This window comes from Myotis davidii, unplaced genomic scaffold (assembly GCF_000327345.1).
Source record: "Myotis davidii unplaced genomic scaffold, ASM32734v1 scaffold194, whole genome shotgun sequence".
Lineage (NCBI taxonomy): Eukaryota > Metazoa > Chordata > Mammalia > Chiroptera > Vespertilionidae > Myotis > Myotis davidii.
This window is the reverse complement of record NW_006286673.1, coordinates 3,752,829-3,772,651: the sequence shown is the minus strand read 5'-3', so window position 1 is coordinate 3,772,651 and position 19,823 is coordinate 3,752,829. Positions and strand designations below refer to the sequence as shown.

Genomic DNA, 19,823 nt, shown 5'->3' with positions numbered 1-19,823 from the left:
CTCTCAGCGGTGCAATGATGGGTCAACTCCGGTTTCTCTCCAGCCCAGGGTTCGGGCTCCCCTCCGACCACCCGACGATGTACGGGTCTCCACACCTCTGCCCCTTCACCCAGACACGAGGGTGACACACAGGAACACCCCCTCCCAGGAAGGGTGTCCCCGCCAGGTCCCTCAAGGTTGCTGCTGAGCTGCCGGTGCCTGAGAACAGCCGCGCATGGGAATGAGGAGAGAGAGGGCCTCTCACCTCTTAGGAGAACAGCTACGCCTACAACCTGGGGAACAGTGCTCTGCGTCTGGGGTGGTCCCGTTGCTATGGTGATACACATTCTGTGTCATTGACAAACGGCAGCTCTATAAAGACCAAGAACTAAAACTAACTGTAACTAACTTTATATGCTATCCCTACTTTCTACCCAGTATTCAGAAAGAAAGCATCATGAAGTTCTAGTTGAAAAAATTCTTCTACAATCTGTCACATGAAGGGAGTAGAAATTTAGCCGGGACTTTAATAAGATCTGTGCAGCGGAACAGATGGGCTATTATTTTAAGGAACAGTGCTTGCTGGCTTTTCAGAAACATAGTAAAGAAACTGCCAAGTGAAAGGGTTGTTTATGCTTTTGCTTTTGAAACGGAGGGGAAAGTCCTTCCTTATTATTCTGATACATACTATGGAACTGGATATACTGATAGTAAGTATTCAACAAGTAAATTACGACACGTGGTCCACTTCATTCCTTAAATGCAACTTTAAAAGAGGTGACAAAACATCCTGAATCAGCCGGGCTCCCGCTGGTCTGAGGACAGAGGTCGTGGGGATGTCGTGCAGAATCGTCCGCAGGTCTGGCCTGGACGCAGGCGAGAAGCCACGCGCACTGCCACCACAGGGGACGCCCGCGTTTGCTGCTTTACAGGTGGTGTTTGCCTCCGACACAGAGCGAGGGCCATTTCCCAGCAGAGGGCTTGGTACTACTCAATGAACCTTCCCACCATGTTTGCTTGGCCAGAAAAACTTCCTTTTTTAATTTGTTGATTAATTTGAGAGAGAAAGAGAGAGAGAGAGGAAAAAGGGGGGGAGGGGGGAGAGAGGAGGGAGGGAAGAAACACTGATTTGTGGTTCCACTTATTTATGTATTCATTGGTAGATTCTTGTATGTGCCCTGACTGGGGATAAAACCCACAACTTTGGCATGTGGAGAGCGGCTACAGTGTTTGGACAGGTTCAAGCCTCGGACTAATAAGAGGGCACAGTCCTCTCATGGCCATGTGCAAGTCCCAGCTTGGAGGGCAGAGCCCTCCCCGCACAATTATAGCCAACAGCTGTAGTTGTAAGCTTGAACCTATGGTCCAAACACGTGGCCCCACATGTCTGAGTAATATGGGCTTGATAGAGTTCAGGTGCATGTAACTGAGTAGGATCGAAACCCACGAGAATGCTGTAAACATCTTGACCACGCCCTTACTTTGCCTCATGGAATCTGGCTATAAAATAAAGACACAGGTTGTAGTCCTGGCTCTGTCTCTCCATCCGGGAGCAGCGTCCCACCCAGACCCAGCTCATCCTCTTGTCTGTCTTTTCTCCATCCTTCACCGCCCCCTCTCAGGGTCACTGAACCTGGCTGAGCTGGCATGGCCCATAAGGCGCCCTGGGGCTGAGTATGCCATGGCTGTGCCAACTCGCCACAGTGACATATCGGGGTGACGCTCTAACCAACTGACCTATCGGGCCAGGGCTGAGAAATAATTCAACGTTATAAAAATCTCACATTTACATGACATCTAACATATTTATATATGGCACAAATAAAATATACATATTTACACAGGCCACTCTGTTCTGCAGGGATGTCCAGACCCCACCCGGTTCCTCCCCTTGTTCCTCTCCTTCCCCAAATGAACCACACACACCCCTCCCTGAAGAACCCCACACCTCGTACCTGCCTGCTTTGCTTCGGCAGCTCCCCAAACCTGGCACAGCCCTGCCTTTCATTTCCCCTGCAGATACCTGCTCTCCCTTCACACTCAGCTCCAAGCCACCCCTGGCAGGAAGGCCTCTCTCCATCAGAACTGTCGATGTATCGCCAGCGTCTGCAGGAAGCTTTGCAACTGTAATTTACAAAGTGCTGTCACGCCTGCTCCCGTGACCATGCCCAGGGCCTGCCCATGAGGAACAGAGGTGGTGAGTGGCCCCTTCTCCCCGCTGCACCCCATGGGCTTCCACGGTTCCCAGAGCAGCTTTCACTCCAGGGCACACGTGTGAGTCCCTGCTCCCCACTGGCTGCACAGAACTCAGGGACTCCGAGCATGACTTATGGATGACACTTTAATTAAAATGTTATATCCGACTTTACAGAAACGTAGCAATTTAGACTTTTGTGTACATTAAAGCACAGGACAAATATAGCACTTCCGGGACCAGGGAACAGCACGCTGGCGGGGGGAAACACAGCTCCTCTCATCCCCCAGAATGTGAGCAAGAAAGAATCATTTAAAATTAGAAAGAGAGGTCCTTATGGTTCATTGGTCCAATCCCCACCCCGCTGTGAATGGGGAACGAAGGAGTGTAAATTCTACTTCATCAGAGTTAACAACAAAAACTGTTCCCAATGACCTTCTACTCATCAAGGGCCCTGCAAGCAATGGCTTTAGCAACCCCCACATCAAAGCCCGTCTTCGTCCAATTCAATCACAGTGTACGGTTTTTACTCTTTCAGTATTGCCCCCACTCCCTAAGAGCCTTCTTAGACTTCCTAATTGCCCCACCCCTGGGGTGGGGATGTGGACATCTCATACGCTGTGTATCTGTTAGCTCCTGAGGCATTTGGAGGGGCACAAACCAGTGCCGATCTCGATGCCCCAGGACAAGTCCCCTGTTGAGAACGCATGATGCACACATATGAGTAAAAACCCTCCTAGAAAAGGAACGGTCTGTGCTTGTAGGCAGGCAAGACGTGGCACACGGAAAGGATACCCAACACCAAAGGAAAGGCGGCGTGTGCCCCTGTGAGCCCGCCAGGGACTGTCCCAGGGCGCAGTGGAGGCAGCCCTGCCCGCGCTCACGGCATCACCCTTCACTCTGTTCCTCTCCCCAGCCCCGAGGCTCATAGCCGTGCAGACTGGTGGCGGGCACATCCCCAGTGGGGAGTGTGCAGGAGGCAGCTGATCGATGTTTCTCTCTCATCGATGTTTCTAACTCTCTATCCCTCTCCCTTCCCCTCTGTAAAAAATCAGTAAAATATATATTTTTTACAAAAATTGGATGCTCACTTTTTAAAAAAAAAACACAAAAAAACTAAATGCCTGTGAGTGACACATCACGGATACATACCCTGGGTGGGTGAACACCGACCGGGATGCATGCTACTTACAAAGGGAGCCCACGCTGTCAGATCACCATTATGGCCTTATCCGCACAAAAGGTTTGTCTTCCAGAACCGTGCTGTCCCATTCCATAGCCAGGAACCACACAGGGCCACTTGATGTTCATTGAAACTAAATGAGATTAAAAGTCTGGTTCCTCATGCCATTGCAACTGACCAGGAGCCACTGGGGATAGCCTGGCTACAGCCGTGGGAAGTTCCAGGGAGCAGGGCAGTTCGGGACCTTCCAATAGCGACACAGTGAAGCTACTAATACTTTGTTTCCTGTAGATGTTACCTTCTTTCCATTTTAAATAATCAGGCCCTTAAGACAATGAGATCCGTATTGACTTTGTCTCCTCAAAGTCTTTGCTCTTTGCTTACAACAAACAGAGGCGGAAAGTCTCCACTCCCAGCTGAGGGATGAAGAAACCCCAGTCCCTTCCCCTGCAAGTTTAAAGATCCCCTTAAAATTCAGGGGAATCGCCTGAGTAGCAACAGACAGCCACAGGGCGCCTGGGCACAGGAAAGGACGACGACCCAGGTCCTGGCCTTCAACTCACTCCTGGCTTCTCCCGTCCCTGGTGACAGTCATGGCTCAGGGGCCCTCTTCCCTCTGCCCCATGGACACACAGGCTCACCTCCTCCCCGCCCCCCCCACCTCCTCAAAAACCCGCCGCCGCCACCAGCGCCGCCACCAGCACCAATGCCACTGCGGGGCTCCCGCCAGGAGCCTGGGCTCGCATTACTTCAGGAGTTCTTCCAGGGAAGGAGACCTTGGTTCCTAGCCCGTCCCCAGAGCTCGGCCTCCTGTGGGTCCTGCCCCAGTGCAGGTTCAGTTTAAGGAAACCCTCCTGCCACCAGGAGAGAACACTCTCAGGTCCCAGGGGATCAGCCCGACATCCACCCAGAGTATCTGCCGAGCCCACCGCTCCTGCCAAAGGGAATGGAGCCCCTGCCGAGCACTCCCGCGGACTTCGGCCTTTTCCAGGACATTCCACATGTCACCTGGCGAGTTCAGTGCCCGCGGGTCAGGAGCACCTCCTGGGAGGCGTGTGCGAGCCCGTCTTGTGGGGGCGACAGAGAAACGTCAGTGCAGGCTCATCCAACAGTCTCTGCCATGAGTGTGGACAGACTCCAGATCCTGGCAGCCAGCCAGAATCACCCTCTCTCCATCCAGAATCACCCTCTCTCCAGCCAGAACCATCCTCTCTCCGGCCAGAATCGCCAGAATCGTCCCGTCCTGCCAGAACCGTCCTCTCTCCGTCCAGAACCATTCTCTCTCCATCCAGAACCATCCTCTCTCCGGCCAGAAGTCCTCTCTCTCTGTCCAGAACCGTCCTCTCCCCGTCCAGAACCATTCTCTCTCCATCCAGAATCATCCTCTCTCCGTCCAGAACCGTCCTCTCTCCGTCCAGAACCATCCTCTCTCCGTCCAGAACCGTCCTCTCTCCGTCCAGAATCATCCTCTCTCCGTCCAGAACCGTCCTCTCTCCGTCCAGAATCATCCTCTCTCCGTCCAGAACCGTCCTCTCTCCGTCCAGAATCATCCTCTCTCCGTCCAGAACCGTCCTCTCTCCGTCCAGAATCATCCTCTCTCCGTCCAGAACCATCCTCTCTCCGTCCAGAATCATCCTCTCTCCGTCCAGAACCATCCTCTCTCCATCCAGAATCGTCCCGTCCGGCCAGAATCGTCCCGTTCAGCCAGAATCGTCCTCTCTCCGTCCATCCCACACCAGAGGCAATAGAAACACAGAGCCACGTTCGTGCTCTCAGCGGTGCAATGATGGGTCAACTCCGGTTTCTCCAGCCCAGGGTTCGGGCTCCCCTCACAGACCACCCGACGATGTGCGGGTCTCCACACCTCTGCCCCTTCACCCAGACACGAGGGTGACACACAGGAACACCCCCTCCCAGGAAGGGTGTCCCCGCCAGGTCCCTCAAGGTTGCTGCTGAGCTGCCGGTGCCTGAGAACAGCCGCGCATGGGAATGAGGAGAGAGAGGGCCTCTCACCTCTTAGGAGAACAGCTACGCCTACAACCTGGGGAACAGTGCTCTGCGTCTGGGGTGGTCCCATTGCTATGGTGATACACATTCTGTGTCATTGACAAACGGCAGCTCTATAAAGACCAAGAACTAAAACTAACTGTAACTAACTTTATATGCTATCCCTACTTTCTACCCAGTATTCAGAAAGAAAGCATCATGAAGTTCTAGTTGAAAAAATTCTTCTACAATCTGTCACATGAAGGGAGTAGAAATTTAGCCGGGACTTTAATAAGATCTGTGCAGCGGAACAGATGGGCTATTATTTTAAGGAACAGTGCTTGCTGGCTTTTCAGAAACATAGTAAAGAAACTGCCAAGTGAAAGGGTTGTTTATGCTTTTGCTTTTGAAACGGAGGGGAAAGTCCTTCCTTATTATTCTGATACATACTATGGAACTGGATATACTGATAGTAAGTATTCAACAAGTAAATTACGACACGTGGTCCACTTCATTCCTTAAATGCAACTTTAAAAGAGGTGACAAAACATCCTGAATCAGCCGGGCTCCCGCTGGTCTGAGGACAGAGGTCGTGGGGATGTCGTGCAGAATCGTCCGCAGGTCTGGCCTGGACGCAGGCGAGAAGCCACGCGCACTGCCACCACAGGGGACGCCCGCGTTTGCTGCTTTACAGGTGGTGTTTGCCTCCGACACAGAGCGAGGGCCATTTCCCAGCAGAGGGCTTGGTACTACTCAATGAACCTTCCCACCATGTTTGCTTGGCCCCAGCCCCTTGAGCTGAGGGCCCAGGAAGGCCTGGCCAGGGGCCTCCCTCACGGGCATGTCCAGGCTCCCAGAGCCCCTCTGAGGGCTGGGGACCGGGAGCTGCGAACCACTGCCTCTCTCCTCCCCTCCGTCCTGCTCTGGCTCCTTGCAGAGCCCACAAGGCCAGCTGGACACCCGGCCCTGAGGCCCCGGCCCTGAGCAGTGCACGAAGCAGCGCTTGTGTTTCTGGTGGGATTGGGACTTGCTTCCTCCAGTATCTGCTTAGTGAACCACAAACCACAAACCGCCCACTTCAGTCGTGCAGTCAACTATTTAACCACCCTGTGCGGAGGCCCCGCTTATCAGAGTGCGGCACCCAATGCACCCCTCACGTAGATTCCAGGTTGCCACTTCCACTCTTCACGGGCATCTAAACGAGCATCTCCTGACCACATGCACTGGATGCTGTGCAAGTGATGAGTAGGATTCGTCCACAGCCTGAGAAATACACACACAGATACACACACGCCGGAAACGACAGCACGGCGGAGGGACAAGAGGCCTCAGACGGGGGCTTATGAAGAGCCCTGACGAGGCGCCCACTCCACCCGTGGTGGGTCAGAGCTTCTTGGAGAAAGTGGCGGCAGGTCTGTCCTCCTGCCCGTCCCCCTGCTGCCAGGTGAGGGGACAGGGGTCTATCCTTCTCCTGCCCGTCCCCCGGCTGCCAGGTGAGGGCACAGGGGTCTATCCTTCTCCTGCCCGTCCCCCTGCTGCCAGGTGAGGGCACAGGGGTCTATCCTTCTCCTGCCCGTCCCCCGGCTGCCAGGTGAGGGCACAGGGGTCTATCCTTCTCCTGCCCGTCCCCCGGCTGCCAGGTGAGGGCACAGGGGTCTATCCTTCTCCTGCCCGGCCCCCTGCTGCCAGGTGAGGGGACGGGTGGTTCTAGAAGCAGGCCCCTCCTGCCCGTCCCCCTGCTGCCAGGTGAGGGGATGGGTGGTTCTAGAACCAGGCCTGGTGCCAGGTCAGTCCCTTTCCCCTCCAGGACAGAGACAGGCCTTTGGGGAGAGATCGTCAGGTTGCCTGGTGGTGGGTAGAGGGCCTTTCGCTGAAGAACCTGCCCCTGCAGAAGGCAGGACAAACAGGAACCTGCAGGAAACCCATCCTTCCTGATCCCCTGAAACGGTGCAGTGGGGTGGCAGCCGAGGGGGCGCAGAGGTGACATGCGAGTGCCCGGAGCGCACGCTGCACCACAATGCCGGGACAGCGGGCAGGTGGGGGCAGGGGGGCCTGCTGAGATAACGGCTTTCCCCTTGTTAACTGCACAGCCAGACAAACCACTTCGTCTTTAGAACCAGGACCACTGCCCGGCAGGGCTGCAACGAGAAAACAGAGAAGAATGAGGAGATGTTGGGGTCCTGCGACAGAGAACTCCTCGGTCATCGGGCAGTCTGGGCGACCACCCAGGCCCCGCGTGGTCCGGACAAGCCTCGCCCTGGAGAAATGATCTCGCAGACGTGAGGAGCTGGCCGGGGGCAGTGCAGGAGCAAGAAGACAGAGAGGGTGGAGGAGGCAGACTCAGGAGATTCCGGCGACTCAAAGGCCGTGTTTTTCCTGAGCGTCTCGCACAGACCACCTGGCCGCGGCTTAGGGCGCCGGCCCCTGGGACCTGCTCCGACCTGCCAAGTCCTCGTGTCTGAAGCGGGGCCCGGAGCTCCACAGAGATCCCTCGTCCTGTTAACCAGACCACTGCACAGGCGCGGGTCCCTCACACAGAGTCGTCAGCCGCTGAGTGAGGAGAGGACAGCCTTCCCATGCGACCCCACGCGACGGGAACGGCCAGCGGGCCAGGAACTCAGGCTGAAACCCCTGTGCCCTCCTCGTCCTCAGATGTGGTTTCGCCTTCCTCCCAGCCCAGGGCTGGAGGTCAATGAATCCTCTGTTATCTTTTATAATGAATGCTGCTCATAAGCTGTATTTTTAAAATATTTTTAAACTGATTTCAGAGAGGAAGGGAGAGGGAGCGAGAGATAGACACATCAATGATGAGAGAGAATCATTGACTGGCTGCTTCCTGCATCCCCCACACTGTGGACTGAGCCTGCAACTCGGGCATGTGCCCTGACCAGGAATTGACCTGTGACCTCCTGGTTCATAGGTCGGCACTCAACCACTGAGCCACACCGGCCGAGCTCATGAGCTGTGTTTGAGTAACAGTTATGCCTGGTTTTGCCAATGAGATCCAGTGACGGCAGCTCTTCGATGCCTCACGGAGATGAACCAGTCACAGCCGGGGCCTCGTGACCCCGAGGGCACATGGTGACAAGGCCCTATGGGCAGGTCACTGGCGTGTACACGATGAGTGACAGATCTGACTCACCAGGCTTTCATTCACAGAGAAGTACTCCCACCCCGGAGCACAAGGCGGGATTCGCCGCTGGGAACTTGTGAGAGGAGTATCAGGGGCACGTGTCTTTAAAGGACTAAGAACGCCTTCTAAGGAAGTGGACTTGTGACTGGACGCGCAGGGTTCGAACACGGGTGGCATGATGCCAGCCCTGCAGATCCCTCCCTCCCTCAACTCTCGTCACCAGGGAGGGGGGGACAGAGGTGCCGACCCCCGTGCTGGTGAGCGTGTCATGCCGGACACGTGGAAATGGGCCTCCGGAGCCCGGGTGGACTGTCCTCTCCTGTGAGAGGCACGGCCACCGATCACTGGAGGGAAGTAAACTGATCTGGCCCAACGGCCTTTCCCCAGAACTAGGTGTGCACAGTGCCCTATCCTGTGTGCTACTCAGTGAGCACGAACAGACTGAGCACTTACACTGTTTCCCAGCCTCAACCATAACGCCACTGCCCTGTAGTTCCCTGCGGTCAGTCCCACCTACTGTTTAAGGGTGGCCACTCCGTTTTGCCCTTTTTTTTTTTAAATTCTTGATCCTCTGAGTTCTCAGTAACAGCAGTGTCCAGAGACAGCCAGGGGGCAAAACAAAACAAACAACACGTCTTCAGGCATGCCGAGCAAAGATTAGGGAACTGGGCTTATCTGGCCACACCCAGCTTGTTGAAAAGCTCGAAACTGTCCAACAATGGAGGTGGCTTTTCTACGTCAGGTTTCTGTCCTGCCCTAGGGTTTCTCCCTGTGCCCTGTGAGCTCTGTCCTCACACACAGCCCAGTGACCTGAGCTTCGCTCCGGGCCGCAGCCCGATGGGGGAAGTATCTCCCGGACTCACACCACCAATCGGAATATGTTTACAGTGAAAAAAAGAAAGACAAAGGAGGAGGAACTCCATTCTGTGCTCCACAGGAGTGAGCTCGGAGGGCCTGGCTTTGGAGACGATGGGCTTGGCCATGCCTGCACGTGGCCTTTCCTGAAATCCAGCGTGTGCCAGGCATCTACGCAGGTCCCTGCACCCTCCTGGCGGCCCTGTGAGGCGGGCGCCGTCAGTGACCCCCTGCACGGACGAGGACACGGGCTCCCAGGGCGCACACAGGTGCGGAGCTGAGGTTCGTAGCCAGCAGTCGGCTCAGGAGTCCATGCTCTTTGCTGCTCTCCATCCGGGCCATCAGGTGGCCTTCCAACTAAAAGAAAATGGATGTCGAACATGAGGTATCGTCTAGGTATCTTAATGTCCAGTGATCACGTCCTGCAGCAACCGTGCCTCAAGAGGGACCAAGGCCGAGAAGTGTGGGAATCCGTGTGGCGTACTAAATGGCTGAGGACGGCCTCGGTGTGGAGAAGGGAAGGCTGGAGAGCTGCCCTGTTCCCTGATGTGCCACCGGGAGGGAGGAGCAGATATGCTCTGAGCCGCTCAGTAGGAAAAGCAGAGACGGTCCGGGGAGCCGTGTGAGGCGGCCTGTGAGGCAGAATGCTGAGACGTGCACCTCGTAAGGCAGGGAAGGAGCCCCGGGGACCAGCAGGCCCCTGCACAGGCTCCTAACATCCCGGCTCAGCGGGAAGCCAAGATGGCAACACCAGGAACCTGGAGGCCGCCATCCGGTGGGCTCAGCTCTGGGCCCCAGACGCCTCACCACGGGGGTCCCAAGGGACCCTGGCCAACCCAAGGGGACCCCCATGGAGCCAGGACCCTGGCCTTGTCCAGGCGCAGCCCCGGGTCCAGGTCCACTGGAAGGGAGTGCCCAGTAGCACTGAGTTATAAGACGGTATTTACACCGTTTTGGAGACTTTCCATTTCAGGAATATTCTTGTCATTAAATCGTTTCTTAATTATGCTTCTTCTAAGATTCTACGCAGTGTCAGCCTTGTAAGTCACCCGGGCCAGCGAGAGCTGGGAAATTGTCTGATAATCGTCTCAACAAATCCTGTTATGATTTCCGTTGCTGTCTTTTTCTTTCAATTCTGGCGCGTTCCCTCCACCGTCCCCCCTCCCCCCACGGGAACGAGGCACTCTCTGTGAGACATGCCAGGAAAACAGAGGGACACACACAACTTGCAGATGCCAGAACCCAGAGCCCGTCTCCCCCGCAGCCAGGCTGACAGGCAGCGAGCAGCCCGCCCTTAAACACCGCGCCTTTCAGGGGCTGGTGCTGCTCTGTCCTTCCCGGGGCTTCTCACGTTGCCCCCAGGACAGCGAGACAGGTGCAAGGAGACAAGACAGGGGTCGCTCCCCAGGAGAAAGGAGTGTGAAATCACGGGGCTGATTTAATTACATGCCTGATGGAGTCCCCGCATGTCCTCCTCACCCCAGATATTCCCTGCGCGGCCGTGAGGACCACAGCAGGTTACGAAGGTCAGATTCCGCTTGGAGCAGCACTCAAGAGATGGGCGGAAAACACCACCCCTCCGCACGGTCCCTGTGCTCCCGGACCGGAGTGTGGGGCTCAGATGGCACATCGAAAGGTGAAGTGCCCCGGGGCGATCCCCACTCCCTCTCACCCCTGCCTGGGTCTCACATGCCTCGGGCTCCGGCTCGGGGCAAGCTAGGACAAGGGGACCAGCTCGCTCGCTCTGGAAAGCCTGCTCTGCAGGAGCGTGGGATGTACTCCGTCTAGCAGCGGTTCTCAACCTGTGGGTCGCGAACAATGAAAGTACATCCTGCATATCAGATATTTACATTATGATTCCTAACAGTAGCAAAATTACAGTTATGAACTAGCAACGAAAATAATTTTATGGTTGGGGGTCACCACAACATGAGGAACTGTTTTAAAGGGTCGCGGCATTAGGAAGGTTGAGAACCACTGGGTCACGGACGAGAAGCAGGCGGACCAGTGCAGGAATCAGAGCAGGGAGGGCGGACAGGGACATCAGCTCAGGGAGGAGGGGTCTTGCTGCAGGGAGAAGGAACGGCGCAGCCGGAGGCGAGGCCGCTGGCAGGGAGGCATGCGCCCAGGGGGATCTGGGAGTGGGTTTGGAGGTCACCCCCAGGCAGTGTGAAAACACCCTGCTTTCCTCCAGCTCCACAGCTTATGGTGTCACATCTGTGGATTCACTTCAGTTTTACAAACTCTGAAGCTTCCAGGCCTGTGAACCCACTTCCAGGGGAGGAAACCTGCCAGGGGTGCAGGTGACATGTCTTACAGGGGCGAAGGCTGGAGGAACACCCGGGGCTTGTCCCCAGGTGGAAGGCACGGAAGGAGGACGCGGCTCACAGCGCCAACTCTGTGTGGGAGCCGAGCCAACTCTGCTCAGACACCTCGCCTTCCCCGTTCCCGAGGCCGGAAGGACCCGGCTCCCAGCTCTGCCTGCCCTCAGCCAGCTCCGGGTCTCCCCCTACCGGCCTCTCCCCCGAGAACCGGGAGCCGCAAGGCTGCCTTTCCTGGGAGCATCACATGTTACGTTCTCAAATGTAAGCGAGTCCATTAACGCTGTGTGGTTTATGGTCTCCCCCAATGCTGTCTTGCACGACCAAGATTCTTTACTAATGAAAATAAAACGGGGGATTGGGAGGGCAGCACGGATTGAAGCAGGGAGCTGTCCCCTCGCCTTCTGACATCTGCTCCAGGCCTGATTCATGTCATATGTGGAACCAGGCTCCTCCAAAATAAGCTCCAATTCCTATCAAAACAAACCACCACCCGGAACCCATAGCCCTAAGCAATTAGTAAGAATTAGCATCTCACTTCCCTCGGAGCAGTGCCTCCCATATCCACGTGATTTCTGCCACATCCACGCCTGCCATGCACGTGTTCACGTCCCCTTTGCATCTGTGGTTCCCATGTGGCAGGTCACGACCCCCTGAGGAGGGTCGGTTCCTGTTTCCCTGAGTTGTCTCAGAGCAGATTTCTGGGTGGTGCCTCCCAAGACCTCAAGATCCTCGTGTAACAGGTGCTGGACCCACGTCGCTGCTCTTCTTCCGAAGCAGCCCGGGGAGTCCGACAGGCTGGCCCAGACCCACAGCTCCTCAGGACATCACATCTGCCAGGCACTGTCTGCAGCCTCCTTCTACCTCGGGGCTCAAGGCACCCTTCCTCCAGTGGTTCCCCACACTCATGCCTCCCTGGTTCTAGGGAAAGCTCACACAGGAAAAGAATGAGGATACTGCTTCCCATTCACACGAGAGGCAGTGCTGTGCAAAGTGGACACCAAATGCAATTATTAGCCAATTCCCTGAGAAGATGCCTATGGCCTTGCTTCAGTAGCAAACAATAAATCCTGAGGGAGTCATTCATTCACTCACTTACTCACTCGGCCATCACTGACGGTACGGCACCCTCGATGCAGGAGGCCTCCGGGATGCGTTAGGATTCAAAGGCAAAACAACAAGGCTCTCGGCCTCTCCGTGTTAAGTCTGCGAAAGGACAACTATTTGTTTGGCACCACCACCACCGCCTCAAATAAAACCCCACACGCCTTGCAGCGTGCCCAGTGCTCCAGCGGAAGCAGGGGCTGGCCGGGGGAAGAGGGACCAGCATCTGCAGGCCCCAGCACAGGGGGGCATCGAGATGCACCTGGAAAGTAATGCTGAGAAGGTGGACACGCGGAGCAGGACTGCTCCCCCTGCACGGCCGAGGGGGAGTGCTGTGAGCTGCCCTCTAGAAGCTTCCATGGGAATCCAGCGGAGGGCGGTGAGTCCAGTCTCGCCTTTCCCTCTATCTTTAGGCCCTTTATCTCTCACATTCTCCTGAGACGGTGTTCGCAGTCTAACTTGAGAGCATTTATCCTTAAACCCAACGTTCTCTCTATTTTAGTTCCCACTCATGTCTTCCATCCCATTTCTTCCCCCATCGAGCTCACTGAAAGGCATGTTTCCTAGTCGGCATCACAAACTTTCTTCCCGTCCTCCTGATGTTTTTCATTAAGATTCTGGAACATTTTGTACCTGAAGCCAGTTAGCAACTCAGTGACTGCTTAGGGCTGGCCCACCTGAACAAGCCGGCAGGGAGGGCGAGCCGGAGGGGTCTCTCTGGAGCTCAGGAGGCAAACGCAGCCTCAGGAGGCCTGGGGCACAAACAGGCCAAGAGGAAGGAAACGTGATTTCCAAAGCAGCCAAAGCTCCATCTCACCGGGTCCCGGGGTCAGTAAGCATGGGGACCGTGTGCAGAGCGGGACTGGCCCCCACACTCAGCCCAGGGGGTGCTGCAGAGAGGTGCACCGGGGAGCCGGGCACACCCCCAGCTGAGCCTCAGGACCAGCTCATGCCACTGCCAGGGCCACACGCCCCTGCCACATGCCCACTTCTCACAGGCCCGTTCTGCACCTTTAAGTCCCTTTCCAAAAACGGGCCTTTTATCCTTTATGCGCCTGGCCCAATGCTTTCCCATTCTTACCTTCACTATTACATTCATTTTCAATAACCAACCATTTTTATCAGATATGCAACGTAATTAAAGAAACAAGCATAAATGGGAGATACGGATAACGCACTGCCTCGCCTCTTTGCAGTCAATTCCGTGACACCCCCCCTCCCCATTCCTCCTAGAAGTTCTCACACATCCCACTCCCCTGGCTGCCCCCACACGAAGAGGAACTGAGGCCTTGTGAGGGGAGGGCGCATCCTGGACACACCATCCCGGACAGGAACCTCACCCCAGTCGAGCCTTTGAGTGAGTGCAGCCTGGCGGACCCTGAGCCAGAACCTTCAGCAAAGCTGCCCCTGAACCTGCAACCATAGAAACTGTACAATGATAAATATTCAGTGATTTAGGCCACCATTCAAGGGTAATCTGCCAGCAATGGTAGAAAATAACCCGGCTGCCAGGCCTGCATGACCCACCTCTGCCTATCTCTCGGGTCCCACCAAAGCCACTCGGCGGTTCTCTACAAACCAGCCACACTGCCCCCTGTCAGTACTGCAAAGAATGCCAGAGTTTTTTCACAGAGTATTTTTTAAATGAGTAAATGTTCACAATATAATGTAAAGTGAAAAACAACAACATGCAAAGTATGGTCCAGTATAGGGAGGTACACTTAGGTGCGTGCATGAATTCACCAAATGTTGATAGGTATATTTGGGTGTCCCCTCTACCAGGACGGGGTTGAGCCCCTCCCCCCCCAACACACACACACACACACACCTGCCTCTCGGGACCCTGGCTGCTCTCATCATAGAGGCTGTGCCTTCTCCCCATCATGTTTCCAGCACCCGACAGAAAATGGTGATAAAAATTCTTTAAACCAAGCCTTGCTACTGCTTACATCTGAAAAATTGTTACTCAACCTGATTCTGGCATTTTTATCAGAGAGTTTGCAATTCAGTGGGTCCTTTGTTCACCCTGCAGTAATTCTCAATGTTTGGTAGAAAAGTCGCCAAAGTTCCCGGTGGGTTCAGGCCAAGAGACCTGAAACCACTGGAGCTCTGACAGGAGGCACCAAACTCCAGACGAGGTGCATTTCCAACTGCAGAGTGAAACACAAAACAACATGCAAGAGTAGCTCACGAACCAGTTCAACTCCCTGCATTCCTGTAGTAACCAGGCCCTTTCCCTCGGGTTTCACATCCAAGTGCTGGAAAGGACCAGCTGGAAGGTGCCAAAGCTGGGCCTCTGTTATAGTGTGAGAGATGGGGAGAGACACGGGGGGAGAGAGAAAGGGGAGGCGGGGAGAAACAGATACACAAGGTGAGGGGAGAGAAAGAGACAGAGAGATGGAGATATACAGAGACAGAGAACCGAGACAGGGGAAGTCCTAGGGGTGGGGTATAGTGGGACCCTCCCCAGGGACACTGTGGCAACTGACAGGTGGCATCCCAGCACAGCTGTATTACTGTGCTGACCCACGACAGAGCTAGAGCAATGAAAATGCCTAGAGAGAGAGGAGGTGCAGAGCCGAATGTGTGCAGACTAGGGTGGTTTCCTCATGTCGTTTTCTATCATTTGTAAAGGTCATGCATTTTGTTGCCAGGCACAGGTACCAAAATTCTAAATGTAACAGACACGAGACTGCCTATGAGACTCAGTGCTGGCCAGCGCACAGTCACGGTGCTCACCTCACAGCAAAAATTCCTGTCCCGCATCACCTCAGGAAAGAAACAGGTCCAGAGAAGTTCCTAAAAGCCCGCACCCTCAACTTATTCTTCACTTGCAAAGAGAAGACCTCAGCCATCTGCATCAGTAATTTAACCAATTACCCTCTCAGAATTGTAGTCAACTCTGAATCTAAGAATCTGATTATCCAGAAATATATATAAAGGAAGATATAATTACATGACCACCAACTACCAACTAAATGCTACACTGATTTGCATGAGGGTTGTTTTGTTTTGTTTTGTTTTGACTATTTCAGGTGTCTGTAATTTCAAGGACCTGAACTGTGGCAGCCTTCTTATAAGAAATCCCATTTTTGTCCAAGGACACCTTAGGCCCCTCTGCCAAGGGCCACGCTGCCAGGGTGGGTGGTGAAGGGTGGCAGCAGCTGGGTCGACAGAGGGCTCATGTCTGCAACGTGACAGGAAGAAAGGAGGGAACACCGATCCGTATCCTCAGGCCAATAACGTCTGCCACCAGGTACAGGGAAGAGAGGAACTGCATTGGATGCTACAAACCAGGCGAAGAAATCTTTCTTGCTCTCTTAAAGCAAGACTCCATCATCACTGATCCCTCAGCCATCTGTCCGCACCCACCCCAGGGCCAAACCAAACAGCATGACAGTTCCCACCACAAATCATGAAGGTGGTCGCTCATGTGTAAAGTGTGGACCTGGACCTGCCTGACGTGGGGACTGTTGGCATGTCCCGACTTACAAGTAAGATCTGAAGATATCAGATGTCTGCGTGTAAATCACACCCACCACTGCACGACAATGGGAGGTGGCAAATGCTAATCTCCCAAAATAAACTAGTTCTTCAGCGTGACCTTCGAGAGAATCTCCTGCAGCTATTTGGAACACGGGGGGTGTAAACAACTAATGTTTTGTGGAATGTCCCTTACGTGAACTTCTTGTTTAGACTTAACTTCAAAGTTCTCAGGAGTTAGTTTGGCTTTTTACAAAAACATGTATGGAGTGTTTCTTCTAGATACCCTTTATGGAAGGTCTCCAAGGCAGTATTTCCCTATGAAACAGTTTTTCCCCATCCTTCGATTAGTTACACTATTTCAAAAGTGAGTGTTCCTCATACACAACATAACATGCAGAAAGCACGGTAAGACACACACGTGCACGTAGAAATCCTCGACTCATAATCAGTCGTGATCACAAGCCAACAAAAACAGGGCAGCCTACTAAAACACAGCCCGTGTGCACACAGAGGTCCCAGAAAACACGCAATTTCTCCTTTTCTTAAAATAACCAGGTCATTCACCAATTGGTGTGTCAATATTTACTGACACCGCCGTGAATCGGGCAATGTTTACAGGGCAGAGAGGCAAGCTCCCAGAGAGGAAGGAAGGATGCGGAAGAGGGAGCAGACACAAGCAGACAGTAAGAGATCAACACTGACATCTGCTAGGAATTAAGGTAAGTGGCGCCCCGGGAGAGACCCCCTTGGAACAAGACCCCCAAGGACACTCAGAGTTGCAGAAATCTTCATGAAAAGCGCCCCGAGATTCAGACGCGGGGCACAGGCGATGCAGGAGCCAAGGTGAGGCTGGCATGAGTCTGGCCTGGGCATGGGGCCAGCACACCGCTGTTAACCTGTCACCAGCCCACCTCGGACTCTCCGTCACCGGGTAAGGAAAGGTCAGGTCCCTGCAACATGGGTCTATTACCTGAAAGTGGGGTTCTGATAAGGCGGGTACAAACTAAGGTTTCAGACACCGGTGTATTATCAGATACCTATGTGTATGACAAGAGTACTGTCACATCGTTTCCAGCTCTGAAACTATGAAATGTTTCTCTACTGACCAAGGATGCCTTCTACAGAACTCATTTCCGAATAAAGAATTCCACTGGAATGCAAAGACAGGGCCCGAAATCTGCCTGTTTCTGTAAATATTTTCTAAGGTAGTGAGGCAACACTGGAACAAAATAATGAAAAATCTCATTTAATCCACTCAGCCAGGGAGCAGTTTAAGCCCTTGTCAACGAAGTACCGGGAAGACTCTTTGAGAAGGAGACAGAGGAGGCCCCGCTCTGTGACCCTGAAGCAGTCACCTACCTGTCTTCCACTTCCTCCTTGCAAGGAGGAGAGCCAGGCAGTGATGTCCAACAAAGCCTGAAAGAGACTCTCCAAGTTTTGAAAGTGATGGCAACTGCAGATCTGCATCTATGCGACCATACAGCTCACGAACAGTGAAATGTCTCCTTTCTTTAGAACTGCATCAACGTGGTGTAGTAACACCGGCTACCTTCCGTGCTGATCAGAAGTTCCGAGGCAGACATGTGTCTTAGGTGAATGACTTTAATCATGAGAAAAGTGCCTGGGCTCTTGGTCCTGGACCAAGAAAAACACTGGGATGATGTGTAACTGGGAACACAGCCGGGCCTAGAATGTCTGGTCTTTGGGGAGAACCTTGGAGGAAAGGACAGGGAAAGGCAGCAGTAGACCCAAAGCAAGTACTGCATCTCCTGCTTAAAGGTAGTCGGCATTGGAGCACAGAAGAGCATGCCACCCCAAAACACAACTGCAGAAGTTCAGGACACGCCCCCCCAAAACACAACTTCAGGGGTTCAGGACAAGTCACCCAAAAACACAACTGCAGGGGTTCAGGGCACGCCACCCCAAAATGTGTACTTACACCACGTTAGTGTATTCATTATTTTGAGCTGAAGGCATCTGAAAATCAGCAGACCCAAAGAAAGGCTTTCTCTGACCTCCCCTCATCTGCCTAAACACAGACACTCCCAAAGCAACTCAGGTGTCACTCCCCTCCCAGAAGTTTCACCAACCCGGACAGCCTGCTGTCACAGGAGAGGAGGCTCGGTGTGGACACCACACCCAGACAGCTGGTCACGAAATACCGTACCTCCCGTCTGTTCTTCTGAGGACCCAGTCATCTCCGCTAAACCACGGACGCCCCTGAGAGGCCCGCGCCCCTCCTCCCTTCCCGCGCAGGCTGGCATCTCAGCCTGAGTTCTAGGCCCCGCAAGGAGTCAGTCAGTCAGCTTTCCCTGGGCATCTCCCATGTGCACGGGAGGCACACATGTTTGCAAACTTCTGTTTATTTTTCCTCTTGTGAAATCTGTCTTTTATTACAGGGGTCTCAGCTAAGTACTCAGCAGGGCTGAGGTACAATTACAGAGTCAGCCACAAGAATTTTTATATTTTTAACTCAAGAAGAAACATGTTAAACCACAACAAGTGCTACTGCCCCGCAGCCCCAAATTCTTCAACCCTCCACAGGCCGGGTCATTCTTTGTGTTAACAACAAAGACTACAAACCCCACACGAGCCCCTGCGCACGTGCCAGCGGCAGGGGGACCGATTCCTCTCTGCAGTTCGGGGACAGTCCCGACTGGGACAGCCAAGGTGACTCAGGACTGCCTGGGAAGAGGCTCACAGGCCTTTCCCCGCTGCCCGCCCACCCCCCGACATCCCTGCACCCCCTGCATGCCTGCGCGCTCAGCTCACACCTTCTACAGGTGGCCGAGTGTGGCTGCAGTCCCTGCGGAGCTGGGAACCAGGCAGGCCATGTGGAAATCTGCCCATACCAGGGGAAATAACAACTCCTTCAACCCATGAGTCCGTTAACCTGAGTCACGGAAAACTGGAGGCTGTCCTTTCTGTCTTTGACCAAAGCCCCCTTCCCGTTCTCTCCTGGCCCCACCCAGCACTCAGGGCTGCCCAGGAGCCTGATGCAAAGCTTCCCTGGGAATCAGGGCACTGATGGTTTTAGAAGCTGGCAGTTATAGTAAAAGGAGCCGTACAGACCACGCGGTTACGGAGCTCCTGATGCATCCATGGCACAGGCAACGGCTTCCTTAAGACCAACAACGGGGTCTTAAGGATCCGGGGGCACAAGGAAGCCACAGCGGGAGCAGGACCAAGCGGAATTCAGGGGAGGCAGGGAGACTGGAGGACACAGCCAGAAACTGGCAACAAACAGAAACAAAAAACCCTCAGGGACATGTGAGCCCTGTAAACACTGATCTTTAAAGGAGAATACCTCACTGTTAATTAAGAGTCAATCAAGATGTTAGTTCTCGAACCACTTCACAGATCAGCGCGCAGGCCTCTCGGGTGTCCTCCTCCCTGGCAGGCAGCACACCCGTGAGTCAGTCTCACGGAAGACGTCCCTGAAACACCACTGGTCCTGGGCTGACTTCAAAGCACACTCTTCCCCCAGCTGTAGACTCCGTAATTGACATGCTTGAAAACCCACTGACTTCCAAAGTGAGCAGCTAATTAAAGAAAATATTAATTACCACATGGCACTGTCAA

General features: G+C 54.1%; 1 long non-coding RNA gene across 1 annotated transcript in view; it reads right to left on the bottom strand.

The window, feature by feature from the left end:
- The window catches only part of LOC107182201, an 11,319-nt gene extending 7,817 nt beyond the window's left edge, over positions 1–3,502 (bottom strand). Inside the window, exon 1 of the long non-coding RNA XR_001512919.1 lies at positions 3,491–3,502. This is a non-coding gene — a long non-coding RNA (uncharacterized LOC107182201). The remainder of the gene's footprint in view (positions 1–3,490) is intronic.
- Between the last annotated feature and the right edge of the window lie 16,321 nt (positions 3,503–19,823).